Raw genomic sequence first — 23482 nt, 5'->3', positions numbered from 1 at the left:
CTCCATCTGCCTGTGCCTTGAGAGTTGCCTTTGCATAAACCTTACTTGGGTATTTGTTATCTACTCTACAGGCACACTGTGTTCTTTATTTTCCTTTCAACCCCAGCCACCATCGAGCCTAATAAAAACTGGCATTATGTTGAGTTTTTCTAAAATAATGCTGGGATTGAGGCTTATGTTCTGGGATGACAGTAAAACCCAGCCAAAGCTATGCTCTGAAGAAGCTCAGGAAAGCACAGCATGGATGAGAGGAGCTCAGGGGTGCAGGGCAAGTCACCCCTTCGGCTGTCTGGTAGCAAAACTCTTTGGTGTGAAGGACTCGGGGACTTGCAGGGGGTATGTTTTGCTCAGTGAAGTATCTCCCTGGCCGATGGCTCAGAGCTCCTCGAGGGTTTCGGAGCCTGCGGGCTCTCCGCTGGCCCCCGGAGGGAGCTGCAGGCTGCCGCAAGTTCCGCTCGCCGGGCCAGGCACCGGGCATGGGACGGGGACGGGGACGGGGACGGTGCGGGTAAATCACCGCTGTGACTAAACAGCCCGCGGGAAAACAGCAATCCAAAAACCGACGAGGAATTCAAGGTCTTTTTCCACCTACAGCTGAGAGTGTGTTTGATAAGCAACACCTAAAACATGTTAGGAAGGAGACAGTTTGTTTGCTCGAGTGTGACTTTCTTGGCAGCAGGATTTCTCTCTAATTTATAACCATTATGTAAACTTCTGACTTCCAGATTCACACTGTGAAAATATTCAAGATGAACTAATCAGGGTGGAAATCTGAAATTGTTTCTGCATGGTTTATATCCCCCATCTGGCAGCACAGAACAAACAGTATGACCCTGATGGTGTTTACATGAGTTACCTTGTTGGAGGAAATGATTGTACTTAGAAAATTGTCCTTGTTCAAGAAATGTAACAACTTGGCCTAAACAGGGCTGTATAGCTTTATAGCTTTTAAATCTCCTTTTTTTTTTTTTTTTTTTTTTTTTTTTTTTTTTTTTTTCATTGTATGTGTTTGAGGAGGGGGAATTTTATAACTGTGAATTCAAGCTTTCACACCACATCTGTCTTTTAACTACAAGATGAATTTTGGTTAAATGTTCAAAAGTTACAGTTGGTCCCTTTGATTAAACTCTATTGAGAGCAGTACTGGGGAGCATTCTCAGAAATCCTGATTATTATTCATATTACCTATTAAGACATTCAGTCTGACTCTTTCCCTCCCTAAAAAACTTGGCTGTCAGCAGTTTCAAGTGGCTGTGTAAATGCAGTGTGCTTGGTCAAAAAGCATAAACGTGCTTCGTGATTTTTATTTTGCTGCACCCTTAAGTGGAGTTTCACTATAGCAAAGTTTATTATGGCCAGTTTTCATGGTGTTTGATTGGATTTGCAGTTCTGTCACTCACCAAGGTTTTCTTTTAGGAAGATTTAGAGAATAGAATATTCTATATATATAGAAAGAATATATATAGTATGACTTGACAAACACTAATAATGATAATAGGATAATTTGTCTTTGTAAACTATGGAGTTTTTAGCAACTTTAGAAGAGAAATATTGTTTCAGTCATTGCCTTGTAGTGCAGAATATTTTACATGTTTGTAGCAGAGTCTGAATCTGCATCCAGAAGTGTTTCAGAAAAAACATAAATGCATAACATTATACCGTGAGAATTCATAACCCTAAAAGGTAATAGTTTTCATTACAGAATGGTCATTTAAGTTAGAGTTGTTGCACGAAGTTATCATGGGGAAGACAACGTCTTTTTTTAAACCTAAAATAAATGAGGTCTTGTGTAGTGAACCGTTTAAATTTTTTGGCTCTAGTTTTTATTATTCTGTAGTTTTCAGTTGGCCTTCTAGAGATCACTGTGAATTAATGGGATATGACTCTGTCATGTGAGCTTTCCAAAAAAATGATGGAATTACATTAAATTTATTTTACTATGAATTCCATCTATGTTCTCCCAGAAAAATTCCTGGACACAAATAATTTTAAAAACAACAAAACTGGCTTGTCTTTCAGGCTGAAAATTATTTTCCAAACACTTAAATTCATAATTAAAAAGTGGGTGTTCTTTCATCCTAATATAAGGAGCCAAGAAAATGAATACTTTGCATTAAAATTTTGGCAGTTTTTATGCAGTTATTTCTTAGTCCAAATCAAATTTATATGCTAAGTGATTTACATTGAAATTGTTTTATGTTTCTTAGCTTGAAGGTTTAAGATGATTTGAAGGAAAACAACATATCCAATATCCCAAAGCGACTTTCCGTGAAGACCTGTTTACTAAATAGATTATATATTTAATTAGGATTTTTTTAAAGCTTTTTTTTTTTTTTTTATGAAAGAAGTGTTCTGTGTTGGAAGGAGCTGCTGCTATATAAGGCAGTAAAATAAGTGGATCCTATAGCAAAGCAAAAGTACCATTGACGCTTAAGGAAACAGAATTAAGGTCAAATTATATAAAGAAAAAAGGTGAGATTTTAGACATACGAAAGAAAAACTTATTTCCTGAATGCATTGTAGTGCTAGAGAGATCCTAAATGTGTTTGAACATGATAAACTTTAGGAACTGGGAGACGTGCAAGGACATTGTGAGCATTGAAAAAAACATATCCAGTTAATTTAAAAGATCGAATTACGTATTACTTAATAGAATGCAAGGAACTAAAAAGAAAAGATATTTTTTGGAAGTACTTTTCGCCTTTTTCATAGGTTGAATGTGAAAAGTGTAGATTTTCTTTTTAATCACTTTTTTTTTTTTTTTACAGACAGCTGAACGGCAACTTATTTTGAAATTTCAAGGACTATTTTGAAGTGCATAGTTACCAAATAGATTTTAGATTTGTTGACATGAATGTTCTTATCATTACTTACAGGAAATATAAATTCTATCTAGAGAGAAAATCTGGAAAATGTTAAATAATATCTAAAATAATATGGCAGAATGTATGTTAATTTCAAATCCTTTACATGATTAAAAAAAAAAGAAAAAAGTGAAGGTAAACTGCTGTTTAACAGCTTCCCACTGTTATATAAACTTTCAAACAACCATGAAATGTAGGTCTCTGGACATCACTTAAAAGAACCACAAATAAACAGAGGGTCGTACCACACTTCTGTTCCCTAATGTGTAACTAAAAGGTTTAGCTAGGAACAGAAAGTGTCTAAGACTCCTTTTTGTTTATCTACTGCCTTGTGTACCATAAACACAAATAAGCAAAACTGGGCTGGAGAGGGGAGGTAGGATGCTGCCTGCCTGTGAATAAAGCACAGAGGAGGTAAAAAGCCTGTTAATGTCTCTGGAGGGTCATCTTACCTTTGTTCATGCAGCAGGCTGGGACATTTATGTAGCAAAGAATCACCTACTTAAAATATAAGGATGCTGCACTTAACACTCGTGTACCAGAACATCTCTGGGGACTTGTATATCTTTCATGGAAATTTGCTGAAGTGTAACTGTTTAGCAATTACTTGGGACTTAGAAGAATGGTGTCCTTTTAACTGAGCAAAACACAAGCAGGGCTGTTGTATCTAATGTATCGCCAGCCTGCAAGGCTCTATCCATATCAGACTTTCTGTGATCAGGACCAGAAATTTGTAGTGGTCCTAAATCATACAAAATTCCTCTGAAATTGAGGGTGGCCCTGTAAAAGCTAGAATTTCCTCCTGTGAGGAAGTGTTGGTACCTCTGTTGTTACTGGTGGTGCATATGCTGAGCTGGGGAGAAGGGTCTGCTCCTGTGGAGAAACCCAGCTCTCGGTGATGGCACAAACCCACTACCAGAAAAAAAAATAATCATCTCTTACCTGCACTGGTGTAAACTAAGAGTTATGCAAATTATCCAGAAGTATACCTGGGCAGAAGGATTTATTTTCTCCAAAGATAATACTTGCAATACTGTTATCCTTTGACATCAAAACAGTTTAAATAAAACAATGCAAATAAAACCTGGAAAGTTAATTTTTTTTGAGTCTTGCTCCAAAACTATCCAATCTTTTCCAAATCCCTCATTAAAAAAAATTCTCTCCTTTGAGAATTTAATTTTTGCTTTTATTTTAGCAAATAAAATGTTTAGGCCAGCACAGTGATGAGCAACAGCATAACTAAAATAGCCCACTGAATGTAGTATGTTTAGGAGAAAAGTGGGATCTCTAGTTCAGACAGAGTAATTAATATCTATTGGGGTATAGGCTTTCTTGAAATATTCATTATGTGAAATCAGGTACTTACATGTGCAGCAATTAAGTTGATATATATGTGTGTATTATTTATTTATTTGTGCAATGTGTGTGTGATAAATTACCAGTATGTGGACATACTTTGAAACCTGTTCCTAATCGCAGTGCTGGTCATGTAACCTAAGAAGGAATGAAGACGTAGGCTCGAGTGATGATGGCTATACAACACCCCAACACGAGCAAGATAGAGCACAAATGTCATTACAGCCCAGGGCTGCACACAAAATGTTGGGACCGCTCGCGGGTTTCATTTGAGTGGTAAAAAAATGTGTGCATGTGTGTGTGTGTCTGTGTGTAGCAAGGATGAATCAAAGGATCCATATGCTCCCTTTGTTCCAATTTACAGGAACATTTCATGGCAGGAGCTCACTGGTGGCATTTCCAGAGCAATGTGGTAGGTGGGAGACTATGCAAAGGGTTACAAGCTGTAGAATGAAGTCAACAGCCTGCAAGCGACCCAATAATAATGCAATTTGCAGAAGGAGTATGTACAGGAACAGAAAGGAAAAAATATATTCCCCATCTGGGCAGTTATTGAACATTTTTGACTGTGGAACACGCAAAGTGGGGTGGAGCAGAGATTTTCCTGGCTTGCCTTCCACATCAATCAGTTTGTTGGGAATTGTGCACAGCAAACACAGTTGTGCCACTCTGAAAAAGACAATGGATCAGAGAAACAGCAACAACATTTTTCCAAAATGACTGGTGCTTCTAGGGTCTCATTGGACATACTTTGAAGCTGTCACACTTTCAGGAAGCGTTGAAGCCCTATTCTCTGAAACTCAGGCGCTCTCAGTCAACTGAGGGCAAAACACATTGTGTTTAGGGAAGGCTTTGAGTGAGGGACATGAAAATCTTGATCTGAGATAATTGTGTTCAGGGAATTTCTGTCACTGCAGTAAAAAACTGTGACAATTCAAATCTGCTCTTCTTATTATTGATGTGATTTTCAACCAAAATGGAGAAATAGCACAGCATTGCAAAACAGCAAAAAAAATTTAAATGATAGATACCCTCTACAAATTAAAAGCATTTCAAGGAATGTACAGATCTCATACTTTTTCTGTAAGAAGTAATAACACACACAGCCAATTTTAGTCATGAAGATGATTTTCAAATAACATATACAAGGTATACAATACAGGAGATCTGCCACTAAAATGACTTTCTTTTGACTGTTGAATGGTATGTGAAAGGCTTAGGGTCCAAAATGGTACCTTTCACTTCTCAAATGCCCTACAAAGGTTTTTGTGGGTTCTCAAGACAATAATGGAGTTTCACTTTCTTGAAATTCAAGCTATTTTTTCTGATCAAAACCTAAGGAAAAAAAAAAAAAAAAAAAGAAAACTGGACCTAACCGAACCAAAAGACCAAAAAACAGTGTAAAAATGTTTATGTCTAATTTTAAAAGACCATATTAGTCCAGTGCTAGCACTGAAGTTTGTTGAATTTTAAGTTGAAGTTTTTTGTTCAAGAAAATGTCAATTTTGTCAACATTTTTTAATTGACAAAAAAGAAGCCAGTAAAAAAAGAAATTATTCTAGGTATCAAGGTTTCTTTTCAAAAAGAAAAGTCCCAGTTGTCTGCTTTTGTTTTTTCTTCCTTTTTTTTAGAAACTGAAAGCAATCAAACCCCAGTTTTATGATCAACGAAAAACTGAGAAAAAGGGAGAAATAGTTTATCTTTCAAAAATGTCATCAATGCATTTAATTATTACTGGAGCTAAAGTCTCTGAGTGCTTGAATATTTTTCTTTTCCTTTCTTTCCTTTTGCATACTTTTGTGTGTGTGTGTGCATATCTGCCTTCACAAGGCTGTAAATTGTGATTAATCTCCCAGTCTATCACCAGGATTGAATTACACTTTGTACTGTGCTGCAAGACTAATTAATTTAATAGTCTTATGTAAGTGCATTCTAGATGTGGTAGTTTTGAGCCTCCTCACACATTCTGAGACTCCAAACGGAATCTGAAACTTTTTAGGTTCATGTTCTGGACAAGCCTGAGAACGTGCCAGCTCTGGCTGCTGTGGGCTGTGCAAACTCAGCTCTGCCAGACATTATTTGGGTTAGTTGAGCAGAAGTACAAGCACACATGTTCCTTCCTCACCCATCCTCTCAATCCCATATAAATGCCCCATTCCTAAGAGATCCTTTCTTGACTATATTGCTATAACTAACCTAAATAGACTTTCCAGCTTGCTGTCTTCTCCTCATGGTCCAGACACCTTCAGTTCTTTGCCCTTTGAGAATGGTTGGACCAGAAGCAGTAACAGCTCTTCTGGTCTATTATATCTCTGTAGTTGTTTTATGTGCCAGAATTTAAAGGAGCTTAAAATAGCAGTGACTTGTGAAAGGTTCTTCCTCATCAACTCAGAGAAGTCACCAGAGAGGTAGAGGTAGGAATGTATTGAGCCCAGAGTATATTTTACTGTACTATTCCTATGCAAGCAATGAAAAGTCATAATATTGGAAGAGTAAAGTTCTTCACTCAGGGAAGGAATTAAATTCCTCTTTCCACGCAAAAACATGCACTTGCACATCTGACCTTATTTTTTGTAACACAGATATGTATTTTCTCCATGTTCTTATATCCATTTCCAAAATGACAGAGCTGGTTTTGTACATATCCTGTTCAGTATTTTCTAGCATTGCTGTTGGCTTCCTGCCCATTGTGGATGTCTATTTTCACTGCTGGTTTTGACTGTATAACTTTATTTTATTTTATTTTATTTTATTTTATTTTATTTTATTTTTCTTCTTCTAATTTACATAGCATGAGTTTTTACTCAGCTAGAAATCCTGGTCTGGGTTTTTCCACAGCCCTGAAACTCATGAAGCAAAGAGGACGTTCATGAAGTGAAGACAAAAGCAGAGCTTCCAGACCAGACCAATGGATTTCTTCACCCTCTGTACATAGCTAGAAGCTCAAGAGAATGAGGTGGATTCTGAAGGTATCCTAAGCCAGCTTGGAAGGATTCCTAATTTCTCTAAAAGCTAAATTAGCTCCCTTGCACTGTCATGGTGAGATCACTGTCACCTAAAGAACTGGGATACCACTGCCTGGGTCATATCAGCTGCATCGGTCAACAGCTTTTACAATTATGACATCTGGGAGAAACAGTCGTAAGATTTTAATGAGAGCAGACACTTACCACCCCCAAGTAGCCAAATGGGCTAAAAATATTCCTTGTTTTGGTATTCCTAGGTTCCCTGAGGTTAGTGATATGTTTAATTTGCTGTCCATTTGAATACAGGAACTCCCTTGACAGATTCTTGATGGTGGAGAGTTTTTTTAATGGTAAGTTTTGAATCAAGTAACATTCCCACTCAATCCCCTTCTTTAGCTGTCCTCAACAGTATATTGCTCACGTTTTGTTCATAAAAGGAGGGGCAGCAAAGATTCCAAGATCTGACAGGTTCTCTGTTGTTCTTTATTTTTAAAATAGAGCCATTCCCCAATAAGTTTTTTCCTATTAATTTATTCTGCTTAAGGCAAAAAAACCCCAAGCAAACGACCCCCCTCAAAACAAAACACCAACAAAACCCCACAAAAAAAACCTACGAATTGAAGAATACTTTATAACACTCATAAAATTTTCTTTTTAAGGTCCTCTAATTCTCTTACATTCCTTCCTTACTGATTATGGTTTCATGCCCTTTGCTTAGTGAAATATTCAGAAGCCCATGATGAATGAAAATGGGCTGACTGTGGGAATTGTGGCAGAATACAGGCCTTCATTGCTGGTTCCATGTTAGGAGCTGTACTGGCAGCAGCCATACTGCTGAAGATGTAATTGGTTCTGAGACCAGCAGCTTCTGGGAGGTGAATGTAGGTCATTTGCATATCAACTTTTTTTCTAGGAGATCGTGTATTGAACATCTAGTGGAAGGGTTACATGGGAAAGAAAAAGTACTATTTTAATTTATATTAAACTTGCTTCCCTTGCATGAGATGCATCTTGCTTTCTTTATGGAAAATGTCTACCCCAAACATTCTTTTCTCATTCCTACCTAGGATGCTCCAGATCCACGTTTTCTACTAATGGTCCAACTGATTAACCTTGTGAGTTAAAATATCTCTGTTTACTTTAGCAAAACGAAAGCTTACTTTGTCAGTGGACTAAAGATCCAGAAAAGTGTCCTCAACATTGGTCTACAGGTACAATTTCTTTTGGGGAGGTTGAACAGCAGAGAAGCTGGGTGGAGACGAGGCCTTCTCAGCTGGAGACACACTTACCTGAGAGGAAATGTGGACAACAGACAGAGCCCAGTCTTTTCAGCCTAAACAGTTCTATGATTCCATATGAGAGAGAAGAATTAGCACAGAGCAATGAAGATTTGAAGAGCAAAGGCCTGAATAGTCTCTGAACTGAAAGCAAGGTTCAGCACTCTGACAAATCCCATCATGTCTGTACCAGGTGCTTTCACAGCACTGCCCTATGCAGTGTGCATGTACTTCACAGGGGTTTCTGCACCCCATCCACTGCTTAGCCTGTGTAAGCCCTAGAGAGAGGGTCTGCACATGGTTTGGGAACTCCTGGAGGTACCCCAAACAATTGTGCAGCACTGAAGGGTATTTGTGTAGAAGCCATATGATGTCTACAGGTCAACTACTATTTGCAGTCAGGAATTTATGCACAAGGTTTTGGTATTCCCACTGTTACTCTTATCCCCCAGTCAGCTACAAAACATTCTGGAGTTTTAAGTGCTTTTAAAAACTCACATCTTCCTAAGTTTTTAAAGTGGAGTTTTATGTGGGAGGAAAACCCCTTCTGGATATTTCTGCTGCTCTTTTGTTTCACAAACTCTCTTTCACTTGGTAGGGTTTCTAGGAAGAGGCATCCAGAAATACAGTGTTCCTGTGCAGAGGTGTCTTAGTCATACAGGCTAAGTTTATACTACAGAGCAACCAGTCCAAATGCCTGTTCTTCAACCATAGGGCCAGCTGGCATTGTCATGACATTTACATATTACTAAGTTTTCTTTATTTCCAAAATGTGGACTGTTTCAATCTGCATGTTCTGAGTGGTCATTCTCCCATATTAACTTCTGCACTGTGCCAGGAAATTGTTTGGGAAATGCTAGGTGATTTTAACAAAACCATGTCAGGGACCATTCTTACAGATTAACCATGTAAGTGGCAGTTGCAGTGCCCAGAATATTCCCTGGCATAGTCATAAAACAGGACTATCGTGTCCATAACTGGCAATATGATGCCTTCTTGCTTGCAAGCCAGAACTTATTTTTGGCAGTTCAGTTTCTGTATATTAGAATTACATTTGAGATAAAGACTAAAACAAGAAGGCAAATTAGCAAACTGTTTATCCCTTTTCAGTATTCACATATTTTGGGTAAGAAATTAGAGGCTGCCCTTTCAATTATTTGAGGTTTGATTTATGTTCTGAAGTTATTTGATCTGCACTATTTCATTTTTCATTTTAAAATAGACCCAAAGACCCTGACCCTCTTAAAAAGAAAGAACATTAACTTGTGGTATTGCTGTACAAAAAGTAAACAGCCAGTTTTACGAGGAAAACGTCTTTGGGATGCATAACTTTTGCATGCCAAAGACTGAATGTGGGATACAGTGTGTGACAAAGACGCAAATGAGGGACACACATAAACTATTCATCCAGTAAATTTAAAATGTGGTGGGATCCAGTCCTGTAGTATAAATACGTCTTGTTCTAACCTCAAAATGATGATTCTTTATTTCTGATATAAATGGTTTTCAACAAAAAAATTGTGGTATAACCACATTTGTGTGGAAAGCAGGAATCTGAGTCTAAAACTAGATGCTGTAAAGGAATGTCTAAATATATGAGATTTATATGTAGATATATATATATTTAACCTATTTAGTTCTTGTTGTTGTTCATGAAAGTCTTAGGTTAGCACTGGCAACTGATTCTTTTATTTATTCACATATTTTCATTGACTCCTCACTAATATAAACTGGATGTCAGTCTGAAATCAACCTGTCAAAGAGAAAATGAGGGACATGTGAGGCCATTCTGATTCCCACCAGTTGAGAGCTTGGACTTTCCTTATTCCTTTTTTTTTTTTTTTTTTTTTTTTCTTTTCTCTTTTTATCTGTCTTTATTTTTTCCTCCCCTCATTTTAATACAAGATAGCACTTTAAATTCCCAGCGGCAAAATGCAAATAAAAACTGGTAAACAAGTTATTTTATACAAAGATTGTTTAATGGTGTTATTCAATGTTATGAATACTACTGTACCTAGTTGCTTGGCTAAAGGAAGTCAATCAACTGGAAGACTTATTTATGTGTCTGAAACCTTGATGTAAATTGGAACTTGTAAGGAAGTGCTAATGCAGCCTCTGTTGTGAGATAAGAGTGAAAGTGTCGTTAGTCATGTAGCTAATAAGCAATTTCTGTTGCTGTTTTTACTAAATTTATGGATTAAAATCCATTAGATGTGATAGTAATGACCTGCTTCTAATCCAGACAGATTTTATAGTTGTTAGCACCTCTGACTTTAGTGTAACAGTTCTAGGATCAATCTGATGCAAATGAGAAGAAAATCAGGCTGCAAATGCTGCAGTTCTAATGAAACCCTTTCCCCCGATCCTGTCTCTGACCTCCCATACTTTATCTTCCAAGGATCAGCTTTGTGGTGTTAATTATGGGGTAAGTAAGCAGTTACTTCCTAGAGCAAATCAGCAAAAGTCCAGGTTTGCTCTAGAGGTCCCAAAGATCAGAGCTCTGTGTTTCTTCAGGTTTCAATTTACCAGGCTCAAAACACTTAAAAGCACAAGGAGGAGAGGCTGGGGAGTGATCGGTTTACAAGTGACCTGGGAGTTCACAGTCTCCATCCCGTGAAATTACAGCCCATATAATAGGTCTTGTGCAGACAAAACTGCAACAAATTAACTCTAGCATCTTTGCTGGGAGGAGAAAAACACCTCTGCTTTATCAGCAGTTCCCAGGTTGCCCTTCACTGCAGCCCCAAAGTCTTTCTTTCCAGGAGAAATATTTTGGACATGACACACACTTTGCTATTCTGTTAAGAAGGTGAACAGCATTTACCAGTGTGCCTTGGTTTGGGTCAAAACTCAAACCCCAGCCCTTCAAGAAGTGACGAGCACCAAGGACTTGTCTTACATGTGTAGTTGCACCAACATCACTCTCCATCTGTTACCACTCATTTGAGTTCCCACCAAGTTTTCATGGTCAGAAAATTCTTCTGTGACCAGTATGAATTTAATGACATGTTGAAGTGTTTGAAAGACTTAGTGTAGGGTGAGCAGTGTGTTTTGTCATCACACATCATTCAGTGTGCTTGATGCCATTTTATAGGTGGGTCTGGGAATGTATACGTGTCTACATTCTGTTAACCTACACCAAAACCAAAAGTGTAATGACTGAACATATCTAGAGGAAATTGACACAGACAAGTCAGAAGCATTGGCCTGTAACAAAAATAATGTGCTTAGAAATGAGTGTTAGCTGCAAAAGTGGCAACACTTTTACTAAAACTTTCAGAAAACATTTTCTCAAGTCATGTTCATTTTTTGCTGCCCCACATTTATTTTTGCAGATTTCAAGACTGAAACATATTTTATGATTTTACTGTGAAATCTGTCAGCTTTGCAAAACCAGGCAGTTTTAATTCTGGGGTTGAAAATTTACTGCTAGTTCCAGCAGTGAATCCCATTACTTCTTTTCAATAAACTTGTATTTGTAGCTAGGGTGTGCTGCAGCAATCCTGAAGTTAGACTGCAAGCCAAGATTCAAGGTAGTTAAATTAATCTTTCCAAGAAAAGTGCGTTCAGAGGTGTATATAATCTATAGCAAGGAATTTAAAGAACGATCCTGGAGATGAAAGTATATTGCCATCTCTGAGATTAGCAGTTGTTTCTAGGCCGTCACCTACTTTTGCAGGGTCTTTGGCAGGGTTCCAGAGGATAACTTCTGTCCATATAAAAATACCATATAAATAACCTTAGGAATATGTTTTGGTGGGGCTTTGTACTGAAGATGAAATGTTGTCTGGTGCTTCTTTGTGTTTGGGGAGAAAAAATGAAACTAATTCTATTTAGAAAATCATTAAGGCCCAAAAGGACTCAGAAGAACCTAATTATTGCTGCATTTCTCTGGATATACACCAGTCTGTAGAAGCAGCAAGGTGAGCAGAAGGCAGAAATGCACGAAGGAGAAATAAGTTGCCCTTTTATGTAGGTGTTGAGAACCCAAAATGTCTCGGAAATATTGACCACAACTGTGTAGATGCAGTGAATGTGCTTATCTCAATCAATTATTACAACTAGATGGTATTTTGCACTCCAGACATTTGAGCAGAGTGGTTTGACAGGCAGTTATATAGGTTATGTGACTTCTTAATATCTGTACATGTAGACACTAAGGAATAGGCATGCTGTCAAAAGTCCCAAAGCCACTGGAGGAAAGGTTAAGGTTGTACATTGACATGTAAAACAGCCATCTGCTTCTGTAGAGGCAGCCTTTGTCTGCCTGTAGGGCAAATTTAGATATGGGGTAGGGGAGAGGAACTTTGCTAATGAAACCAGAACATCTCTGGCATGATAGTCATGCTGTGCCTGAGCTAAGTGGGGATAGGGCATGGATAGCAGAGTACTCTTTTGGACAGAGAGGAAAATCAAGGTTGCTTGGGCAGTAAGTCCAGTGGATGACACACCTGATATGTTGCAAACAAATGGAACAGTCACAAAACTTTACAGATTATATTCTCACTCTGCAATACTCGCAACACAGGCTTAAATCAATGTCCTAGTGGATACTGTATGAGACCTGGTTAGCAGAAAATGGTGAACAGTCCTCCTGCCAGTTGAGGCACAGCCCTGCAGGACTCTCTCATGCTCCTTGGTGCCTTGAGAGGGCATTTCTGCAAACTCTGGCTTGTACCTAGATGTTGGGAAAAAGAGATGCTTCCTCAAACTGTCCTTGATCATTTCAGCCTGCAAAATAGACCTGAACATCATGTGCTAGCTCACCTTGGACCTTAGAAGCCCAAAGGACTTAAACCTCTGCCATCGAGGGAATTGCAACCTTGTTTTAAGGCTGTAAATTTTTGCAATGTCTGTAAGTTAGAGTTCAGATCCAGAATGCTGACCTGAGCTTGACATGCAATATAAATGTATCCTATGATGGGTTTATAACATCCTGAAGTCTGTTGTGGTTGTGGATCCAGACTACAGACTTTTTAGCTGTGTCCTAAGGTTTCATTTTTACCAGCAAATGAAACAGGGCACAGACACAGACACTAAAACTCCATTATCTGTAATGTTAAATGGTGCCTTGCCTGATTTTGACTCAAGATAACTAGCACTCTCCCTGATGATTCCCAGGTGTGGTTTGAGGATAATGTATGGAATAAAGATATTCCCCATGTTGAGTCTGAGTGTAGCCACCTTATTTTGGAGGTAAAGACAGATTACCATATCGTGCTAAGTTAGGTTTGGGGTCACACTATCTTTTATTTTATTAGTATAGATTCTCTCACAGGCCATGAGAGGAAGCCATTCTTACATGGTCTGGACCCCAAGCTGGTGGAGAGGCTGTTGTGTTGCTTGGGAGAAGACAGAAAGCCTCTCCATGGGAAGGGTGTAAGGAGTGTTTCCACACATGCATGCCATAAGGCAGACTTTACACTGGAAATACAGAGCAGTAATATGATGAGGCTGTTTGCATGGGAAAGTCTAGACTGAGTTAGTGCCTACTAGCTTCTCAAGGCAAAGTCTCTGAGGCATCCCCAGAAGCTGATTGCAATGGTAGGTGTGTATTAACTCTATTTTCTAATTGGTTGCAGAGCACATGCTCTTGATGGTACACTTTTCCTGGTAAAGTCTTGAAAAGACTGACTAAGCTGTGGTCTCTGCTTCAGCAACAAAATATACCAAGGGACATGAAGAGAAAAAGAGTGAATGAAAGCAAATCAGTACCCCATAATCCATTATAAAATATCATATTTCTGCCTAATGGGGCCTGCAGTTATTATCACAGTTTTGGATCCCCTGGCTGTCTGTACTAGAAACTCATCTCTCTCAAACCATTAAAATAGAAAAGAACAAAAATAATCTCCTTCAGAGAAATTATTATGATCAAAAAGCTAGACAGAGAATAAAGTCTTCTGCTACTGCTGCTGTTCCTTCTCTAGCAACTCTAATTCTGTACAAGAACTTGACTCTAAACCAGGACAGAAAATCTACAAAAATCTGAATATATGCTTAGGCTGAGAGAAAGAATTTGGATGTACTAATACTTCAAAGGCAAGCTCACTTTTTTTCAAAATACTGCCATGACTTCAATTTTCATAATTTTTAAAAGACCACCGCTATAATTATTTACGCAATCAGTTTGATTGCATAAATTTTTTAATCTGTTTTACAGTTCTTCTTGACTTGTCCTTGCTTACAGTGTAATCATGAGAATTCTTTGTCACAAACATGCAGAAAACAAAGTTAAAGGGTCTTCTGTAAAATGTTTTTTCTTCAGTTTAGCAATATTACTTTTTCTTTACATTGTATGAACATTCTCATTTGGCTGTGGAAGAAAGTCTTCTATATCTGTATTTTGACATGCAAATATTTAAAATAAAAATGTTTCAAGGCAGCTGTCAGATACTTAATAAAAATATTCGTTCAGGTTACACATATTTAGAGCACTGAAAACATTGGATATGAGAACTGAATTGAGAAAGAACGTTTTAATTGTAAACTAGTGGTATAGAACTTTTAAACAATAGTAATGAGACCCAGGATATAGACATCTTGAATTCTGCAGCCCCTATTAAGCAAAGTACAGCCAGACGCAACAGTTAAAAATATGTAACCACACAAGTTCCCCATTTGCCCTCTTTTATTTGCTCTGTGTTTTCAATTTGTAATGACAATTTTGTATCAGAACAATAAACCAAGAGGATCATCTTTCTTTTGCCAGCTGTGACCCAAATGGCTAGATTTGACTGTCCCACGAATGGAAACTGACAAATGAGACTTCAAAAGACTTCCCATTGCCAAGTTTAACAAAATTCTGCTATCTTTTAACCAAATATTTATGTATTACATGACTGTGCTTTATTATATTTATGTATTACATGGCTGTGTCCTATTAAATTTAAGTTTCCTCTGATCAGTGATACTCTCTTTCAGTGTCATTTGTAATATTTGGTTTCAATTAATATACATGGGACTGAAAGAAATGCACAAAAGCTTGTTTATTTTCCAGCAGTTGATGGTAACTGATTAAATCATTGCACATGGCATGGTCTCCATCCCCTGTTTGCTGTACAAGGCAGCTGGCAAGCCGCACCTGTCAGCCTAGGAGAGAATCTCATAAAGCTGCCAGTAAAACAGTGTAGCTGAATACACATCTGCTAATAAATTCTTTTCATCATATCCTAATCAAACAGCATATGTAGTTTATGGCCTTGCTAATAAAGGGTTTGAAATATCTGCCTGTGAACTTGATTTTATCAATGTCAGCCAGCATGACCAGTTTTTATTTACTCCGCTGCTCAGTGGAAAAGTCTGTGGTGAAACAGCCAATGCACAGGAAAAGGGGAATGAACATAGGTTGTTATTATAAACAATGGGTAAATCCAGCCTTTTATTAATCCTCTTTGTCCATTAATGGGACTGCTTCACTGCCTGCTTTGCCAGTCATTCTGTTCCTGACTCCAGCTGCCATGTGCAGATACTTCCCCAGTGGTTCACACGGGTAATATTCTAATGCTGTCTACTGTAATACAAAAAAAGTGAGTGACAACTTGAATTTAAAGGTGGCCATGTCCAGCTGTCTGCTTGGGTGATTGCAGCTTAAATTATCAGACAAATAATGATTTACTCTTTTTAGCTAGTATGTAGAACCAGGATGTTGACATGGTGTATTGGCTTATGGCACTGGCTTGAAGATATTAAAAAACATAATGCCTTTTCACAGAACTATCCATTGATGGTAATCAAGAGTGGTTGTGACTAAAATAATTATATTTAAAGTTGGAATGAGCATTTGTGGGACAGATTTTAGCCATTCAGATTGAAACAGACCTCATCCAATGTGGCTCTTCTGAATGATTTTTCCTACTGGAAGAGTGCTTTTTCCTCTACATAAGCCATTGCTCTTTTAATGTGTCAGCTCAGTTTGCCACCTAACATTCTTCCTCCTTAGTGTCAGAGAATATACAGCAAAAGTATATTTCACAGGGAAAACATCTTTCTGTGGAGTTGTTAACCCCACTGCACTAACTTCTGGAGTTCCTCACAAGCTGTACAAAAAGGTAGTAATTTCTTTTCCTTACCAGTCCCAATGATCTCCTGCAAGCATCCAGCACAGTTTGCTCTTTGCTGGGGTTATTTATGCTATCCTACAACTCAGCCAAATGTTTCACCAGTCAGATTTTATCTTCCATACTGATCTGGCAAAGTGTCTCCCTTAACATAGCTCCATGCACTTTTAGGGTTTCTGAAGATATATAGTGTATTGTGCAGCCAGTTATTGCATTTATCTGTTGTTAACTACAAACATGCACTACTTTTAATTTTACTCTTTATCTCTTGTGCTACCATTCCATTGCTCTGTATAAGAGCAATGTTACTTTTATGAAGCATTTCAAATTGATGTTCCTCTTCAGTGTCTTCCTAATCCTCCTGAAAGACCTCCTAAAATGTGTGGTGAGTTTTTAAGGCAGGAGTTGGATGTGAGTGCATCATGCTGTTTTGGGAGCCCCACTGCTCCTTTGCACTGGAGCTCACGCACACCTGATGTCTTCTTTGTTACCTTTTCTTTGGCACCACTGACCACTGAGTTGTGCATCATGCTGATATCCACTCTGGGTTATTTTCTTTTCCTGGATATCCAACACTGTCCTTCTGGCCTGCACATCTTGCTCCTCTTGTGTGGATCTGGTATCCATGTGAACTACAATAAGTGGAAATTCCTCGGTATTCTTCAGGATATCCTTTGCTTTTTTAGTCACACAAATCTTTAAAAACTTTTTAAATATGAAAGGCAATCACACAGATGATTCAAATCTGACTGTGATTTTTTTGTGTCACCTTCGCTTCTTTTTTTGTTTCTTTCTCTTTATGGTACATTGTCATCAGCAGGAAGTTTCACTCACCTTGCCTCATTGTTTCTGAGTCTCTGGACTATAGATAAACCATAGGACTGTTATCTTCTGTGTATCTAGCTCTAAAGAACCTAAAGAGGAAGGAAAGAAAAAAAAAATCAAGACATTGGTAATGTCACAACACATCCTCTCTGAACTAGAAAACACCACTTTCCTGACTTTGGAAAAAAACTTTGTGTGGGGAAAAAAGTTGGAAAATATAAAGTTAATAAATGTTATTAATGCTTCAAAAGAAAAGACACTCTCACCTCTCCTACTACCATAGTATTACATCTTGAGTGTTCATATTTTTAATGCAATTTCCACATGAAAGATTTTGCAAAATTCTTAGAAATAAATGTATTTAATACTCAGTATCAATATCTAGTTATTCTTCCAAAAAAAAAAAAACCAACAAAAAAAACTGGAATGCTTTATATGTCAGAGCCATTAACTACCCTTTTGCATTTACATTAAGACTGACAGAGGATGTCAGCGGAGAGTTACTTAGTTTTCTGTAGTCTCAGCAAATTTTCCTAGAAAATCAGCCTTTGTCAACAAGAATAATTCAGACCCTCATAATAGAATCTCATAGATCCTAAAAATGGTTTTGTTTATTGATGATTATAATACTGGCAGTTTTTATTTTCACATTTCTTTGAGCAAGGAAAGCACTGTTTCCCAAGGTGGTCTGCAGCACTCCAAAAGGACACATGCCTGAAGAACCTGATAGAAGAGAGCTTCCATGAATAGAAAGAGGATCGATTTTTGGTGCACAAGAAGCTGACTTAGGCAGAGACACATAGAAATAACCTTTTAAAGATGTAACAGTCCCATTGCAATTTCTCTCCCATCAGCTTTCTCCTGATTCTGTTTTTTAAGCTCTGACAGCTGTTTAACATATGATTTCCCTGCAGAAAAAGCACCCAGCTGACAGTTTAGAATTTAAGATTAAATCTGCACATCCTGGGTCCAAGAAGGACAATTTTATCACTCTGTGTCAGATAAGTGTCCTGTTCAGGCAGTTGTATATCCCATACTCACCTCTCAGGTTCAAAACAAGTTCTCCCTTCACATTTTGGTAGCTTAAATTAGAGATTCTTTGGACAGGCCTAGAGGATTACACTTGACTAGTGAGATAGAGTTTCCTAGAAAAGCTTGAATGTAAACTCTGAAGCCTTTGACTGTAGTCGGAGCACAATCTCTAAGCAGTTTGTGACATGTAGAGCATGCTCATGGCTTAAACATATCGACTGCAAAGACCTGGATATTTATGGAGAAGGTGACATCGGAGAAACAGTTCTGGGAATGCCTGCTTACATCCCAGTAGGTGTCTATAGAGACTGGGAGATGCTTCACCAATCTTTATATGAAGTTTCTCTTAAAACTGGGAATGAAGCCTGTGAATTCAGGCACTGTAATGTTAGTGATTTCCAACCAGCAACCTAAGGATTTCCACATAGGTTATAAGCAGTCAGCAAAGAACTGAGGAAAATATTGAGTGTGGATTGTTTGGACAGAAGCCAAAGGAATAAATTTCAGCAATAATCTCTGAATGGGGAAAAGTTCTACTGGATAGCTATAGCTTATTTCTTTTATACATCCTTGTAGAATCATAAAACAGATTGCAGATTCCTAGCTGATACAGGATAAATTCTCATTTTAGTACTACATTTTGGTGCAGAGACCATTTCTAGGCAGCAAAACATTACAAAAACATACTCAATGGATATGGGATTGAAACAGACGTTTTTAATTATTTAGGCTGTCACATAAAACGGCCAGTGGCCACTATTTAGAATGCTTTTAAATTTCATGACCAGGAGCTGTACAATGCATTAATCTCAAAACTGGGAATATAATCCCTCCTGGGCCAGTATTTGGCTATAATACTTTAAGCAGATATCTGTAATTTTGTAATCAAAGTCAAACAAATATGAACTCTGACCAGGGGTATTCTGAAGTGGTTTCTATTTACAACTTCTGAAAAGAGATTTTTGCCATAACACTCATTTTACTTTTCAGCTTGTGAAATAATCAGCAGATAACAGGCAAAAATTTCCAAAGAAGGCGATAAATATATTTAATAAGTAAATGTTGTATTATTAAAAGAAATGTGTCATACTTAGTTTCTGCACACAAAGCAAAACTGGCAGAACTGGACAGAGATCCTTTATTTAACTGTGGGGTTTCTGACTTTTACAAGCCCTGAATGTGGTTTTGTGTCTGTTAGAATTTTTAGACATATACAACAGGCTACTCTTTGCAGTAGTGAAAAATGTGGAAAAAGAATCCATTTTTATCTGTAGAAATCTGGGATGAAAAATTATAATATTTTAGCAGGTGAGTCTGGGAAGAACAGAAGAAATGATCTTATCTCTCATTTGACCCAAGAAAAGATCAAGTAGACCTAAACCATCCCTGGCATGTTTGTCTAACCTGTTCTTACAACCTGTCAACAAGAAAAACAGCACCAGTTGCCAGGCGAGCTATTCCAGGGCTTAACTCTTCTCACCATCAGAAAGTTCTTTCCACTGTCTAACCTAATTGTCCCTTCCTGCAATTTAAACATACTGTTTTTCTTCCTCTTGTCAGGGGATCTGGAGAACAGACTATTCTGTTCCTCTTTGCAGCAACCTTTTAATTGCTTCATTCCTCAGCCCTCTTCCCCAGGCTGTCTATGCCATGTATTGGGTCACCTCCAGGATCCATTCTGGAGGTGAGAAATTAGGCATCTTCTTGAACAACTTGTTCATTTTTCAGGTAGTCTGAGGACTGATCTAGTGAATCAGTCAAGCATCCAACATCTATCCACAAAACCTGGTTTTTCAACTTATACTCACTCTGTTGGATGTTGCACACTTGTTTCCTCACACTGCATCCTTCTGCCTACAATCTAAACATATGTTGTCACTGCGAAGAAAATAATAAATATGACAGATGGCAAAGCATGCACACTTCACATCTCGGGCAAGCAGAAAAGCCATGCCCTCTTAAATACCAAAATTTCAGTCCTAAAGTTAGGCCACTTGGGGGCAGGAGGAGATCTAGCCCTTGTGGCAGGATGGCTCAGGCTACCCTGGGCTGAGGTGAGGAAGGACATAAGAGGAAAGAAAAGGACTGTGAGAATATCCCGAGCTGCTGACAGGGATGTGGCAGGGCAGCCACAGCTGTGAGCATCCAGTGGGAAGAGAGTGATAGACAAACTTTGTGCAGATCATGTGAGGTCAGTGCATTGGTTTGTGCCAAATTCATGGGGCAAGTACTAAGCCAGGCTTTGCTCCAAGGGCTTCAGTGTGTGGACACAATCAGTTCACATTACCAGGAGTGCACAAAAACATAAGGCAATTGTTAGAAATTAGGAGTGGAATACAGGATTTTAAAATGAGAGCTTGGTGGGCTACTCTATAAATTCACAAAAACTGGAATAGTTTTGCATGGTGCTGCAATCACTCAAATATAACAGCAGCACTGAAAAAAGTTTAGGCAAAGGCAGGGGTATGGATAAACTTCTTTCTGAAGGCTGAAGAAATGGGACTCCAGGTCTGGTAAAGCAAAGATGGGAGGGGCAGTCATGGAAAAGTTGATCCAGCCTAGATTGATGCTGAGGAGGCCATAAGGCTTGATTGTTTAGCAGGAGCTAGAAGGAAGGCATAAAACCAGGCAGGAAGCTCATTCACTTGAGGTGCAGTTAACTGGTGGAGTTCCTTGGCATAGGATGCTGTATATGGCAAAATTTAAGAGGAGAAACAGGCAAATTAAAGCAAGAGAAACCTGCTGAGCTCAGAAAACCCCTAAATTATGAGCAGTTGGAGGTAATGCAGTTTTACTAGCTGCTTACCTTGTTTTTATGCTCTTGCCTTGGCAGCTGCTTTTTGCATTTGTGTTTGGGTCTAGGTGGGCTTTTTGTTAGATGCAGTACAACCACTTCAAGGTAGGAACACTGTGGATGTGAGTCACTCTGGACCAGTGACCTTTCCAACAAGGAGATCAGAAAGCAATCAGAAAGGCTGTAGGGACACTGCCACAAAGTTGTTGCTCCAACATTTGTCTCTTCCTACCACCCATTCAACCCTTCCATCCTGCTATCCTCACTGTAGCCACCTGTGTCCCCAGAAGCACACTCTGCTAACAGCTCTTTGTCCTTGCTTAGCAACAGCTGCTTGTAGGTACCCTTATTCTTTTGACTGGCAAGTTTTTGTGGTTCCTCATCTTTTCTAGAGAAATTCTTAGGATTTCCCACATCCTCCCAAGGGCAGAATTCATGATTTTGATATTACTATATTATTTCTTGTACACAGACACTAAAACTGTGCTGTCAGAAAAATGGTTCAGGGCCTGATTTCTGGCCCTGAGATCAGATGACACATGGATCACATCCATACACCTAACCCTTTATCTGGAACCCATGTTAGTCTTATCCAAAGAACCTATTGGGATTTAGATTCTCACCTTGAACTGGGCTCAGCTGTCATCTGGGGAAATGGTAGCTGGCATAGACCAAAGGTGTGTTAACACTTTAAGCATATTGACAGTTACATTCCAGAGCTTGGGTTTTCTCTGGGGCACTACCATGGCAGCATTTTTAAGCTGGAACTGGATTTCAGAAAATAAAACTATTCTTAGTCTGATCATGATTCAGAAGGGAGTGCCACATTCTTAAGAGAAACTTCCGGAGATGCCCCATTGTAGACAATTTGGTTGAAACAGTTGCTCCAGATGAAAATTTTCTCCTTGGCCGTGGATAGTTTAGAGTTCATAGATGTTCTAGATAGGATCTTAGGTAATTTTTCATCTTGGACTATAAGGCCATCCTCTAGCAATACACTAGTTTATGTAACGCTCTGTCCATTCTCTGCTTCATGTCTCTCTCAAGGGGAAAGAAAATATATGTGAAAAAATTGTGTCTGCTGAATAAGACTGCAAGTATGGTTTTAGAGTTTGGCATAATATTTTGGTACCTTCTTTGACCTATATAAACAAAAACAAATGGCAGCACATAGAAATGTATTTTGAACTTTGAGAGATGTTAAAGTATGTGCTAGCTCATTAATTAAATAGTTAACCAATAAATTTCCAAATTTTCATTAATTCTATAATTGTACTCTGAGCAATCTTTAAAATGTGATCTAAAAAAGACCAAATTTTCCCCAATTGTCTCATAGCAAGGAAGTCAACAAGTGAATTGATTTTTAGGGAGAAAAGTTTATTTTTGTTTTCAGTATATTAATATTTTCATTATTTTCAGTAAGGCTACATAGATTCTCCAAGTTACATACATATATATGTATAACATTAATCATTGCACATGGTTAAGGTGTAATGTCCAAGTTGAATCTTGCTTTTTTCAGATGTTCCACAAGCGCCTCTTCTAAGTGTTTAATCATTTTCATTCCTTGTCTAATGTTCTCATTTAAGTTAGTAGTCTATCTAGAAGAAGTATTCTACACTTTAGAATGTGTATAAGTTAAATGTACTTTGGTATTAAAAGGTTTCTTACCAAAATAAAAACTTCAGTTAAACTATTTAATGAGAAAGGTTGGTCCAACCATCATACATGTTAGCTGTTCTTAAATCACTACAGAAATGGGTTTGGACTGCAGCTTTTTGTTTCAATATAAGTTGGTGAGCAACCAAATTATAATCAACATCAATAAAGAGTACAGGCTAGAACAGTAAAAAAGTGTTGAAACAAAATGGTTCATGTCAGTTGGAACAGGGAGATGGATTCCCATGTGGCTCATAAAGAAAAGGAAAATAGCCCTAATGAACAGTACATTGAATCCAAACCTCTGGTCCTTCCTGAGGCAAATCTTCCCTTGACTTCAAGCCATGTTGTTTGTGTAAAAAGTTGACCAGGACTGGTGTGGGAGATTTTGCTTATTTCCAAACACAAACTCCTTCAATCTTCACGAGCCCTTTAACTGTGTGTGTGTTCATGTGCCTGCTCCCAGTGACTGAGGTTTGCTGTCCAGGAAGAGTTCTGAGTTATGTTTCACTCTCAAGTTTTCTTCTGTTGTTGGAAATATTTATTCTACCTTGTTTTAATGTGGAATTCAAAGCAAACAGGAAAACATCCCAAAATTCAAAATCACAGCAAGTTCTTATTTCACACTGAAGATCGTTTTGTTCTGTGT

The 23482-nt window shown here is 38.2% G+C and overlaps 1 long non-coding RNA gene across 1 annotated transcript; it reads left to right on the top strand.

Annotated features, from left to right (window-relative positions):
* The first annotated feature begins 191 nt into the window (after positions 1-191).
* Positions 192-15367, top strand: LOC137470264 (uncharacterized). Its single transcript, XR_010996975.1, has 3 exons — positions 192-336; positions 7059-7189; positions 15176-15367. It is a non-coding gene; the product is annotated as an uncharacterized lncRNA (long non-coding RNA).
* The last annotated feature ends 8115 nt before the right edge of the window (positions 15368-23482 follow it).

Source organism: Anomalospiza imberbis, chromosome 3, assembly GCF_031753505.1.
Source record: "Anomalospiza imberbis isolate Cuckoo-Finch-1a 21T00152 chromosome 3, ASM3175350v1, whole genome shotgun sequence".
NCBI lineage: Eukaryota > Metazoa > Chordata > Aves > Passeriformes > Viduidae > Anomalospiza > Anomalospiza imberbis.
The sequence above is the reverse complement of the archived record's forward strand: the minus strand, read 5'-3'. Positions and strand labels throughout refer to the sequence as shown.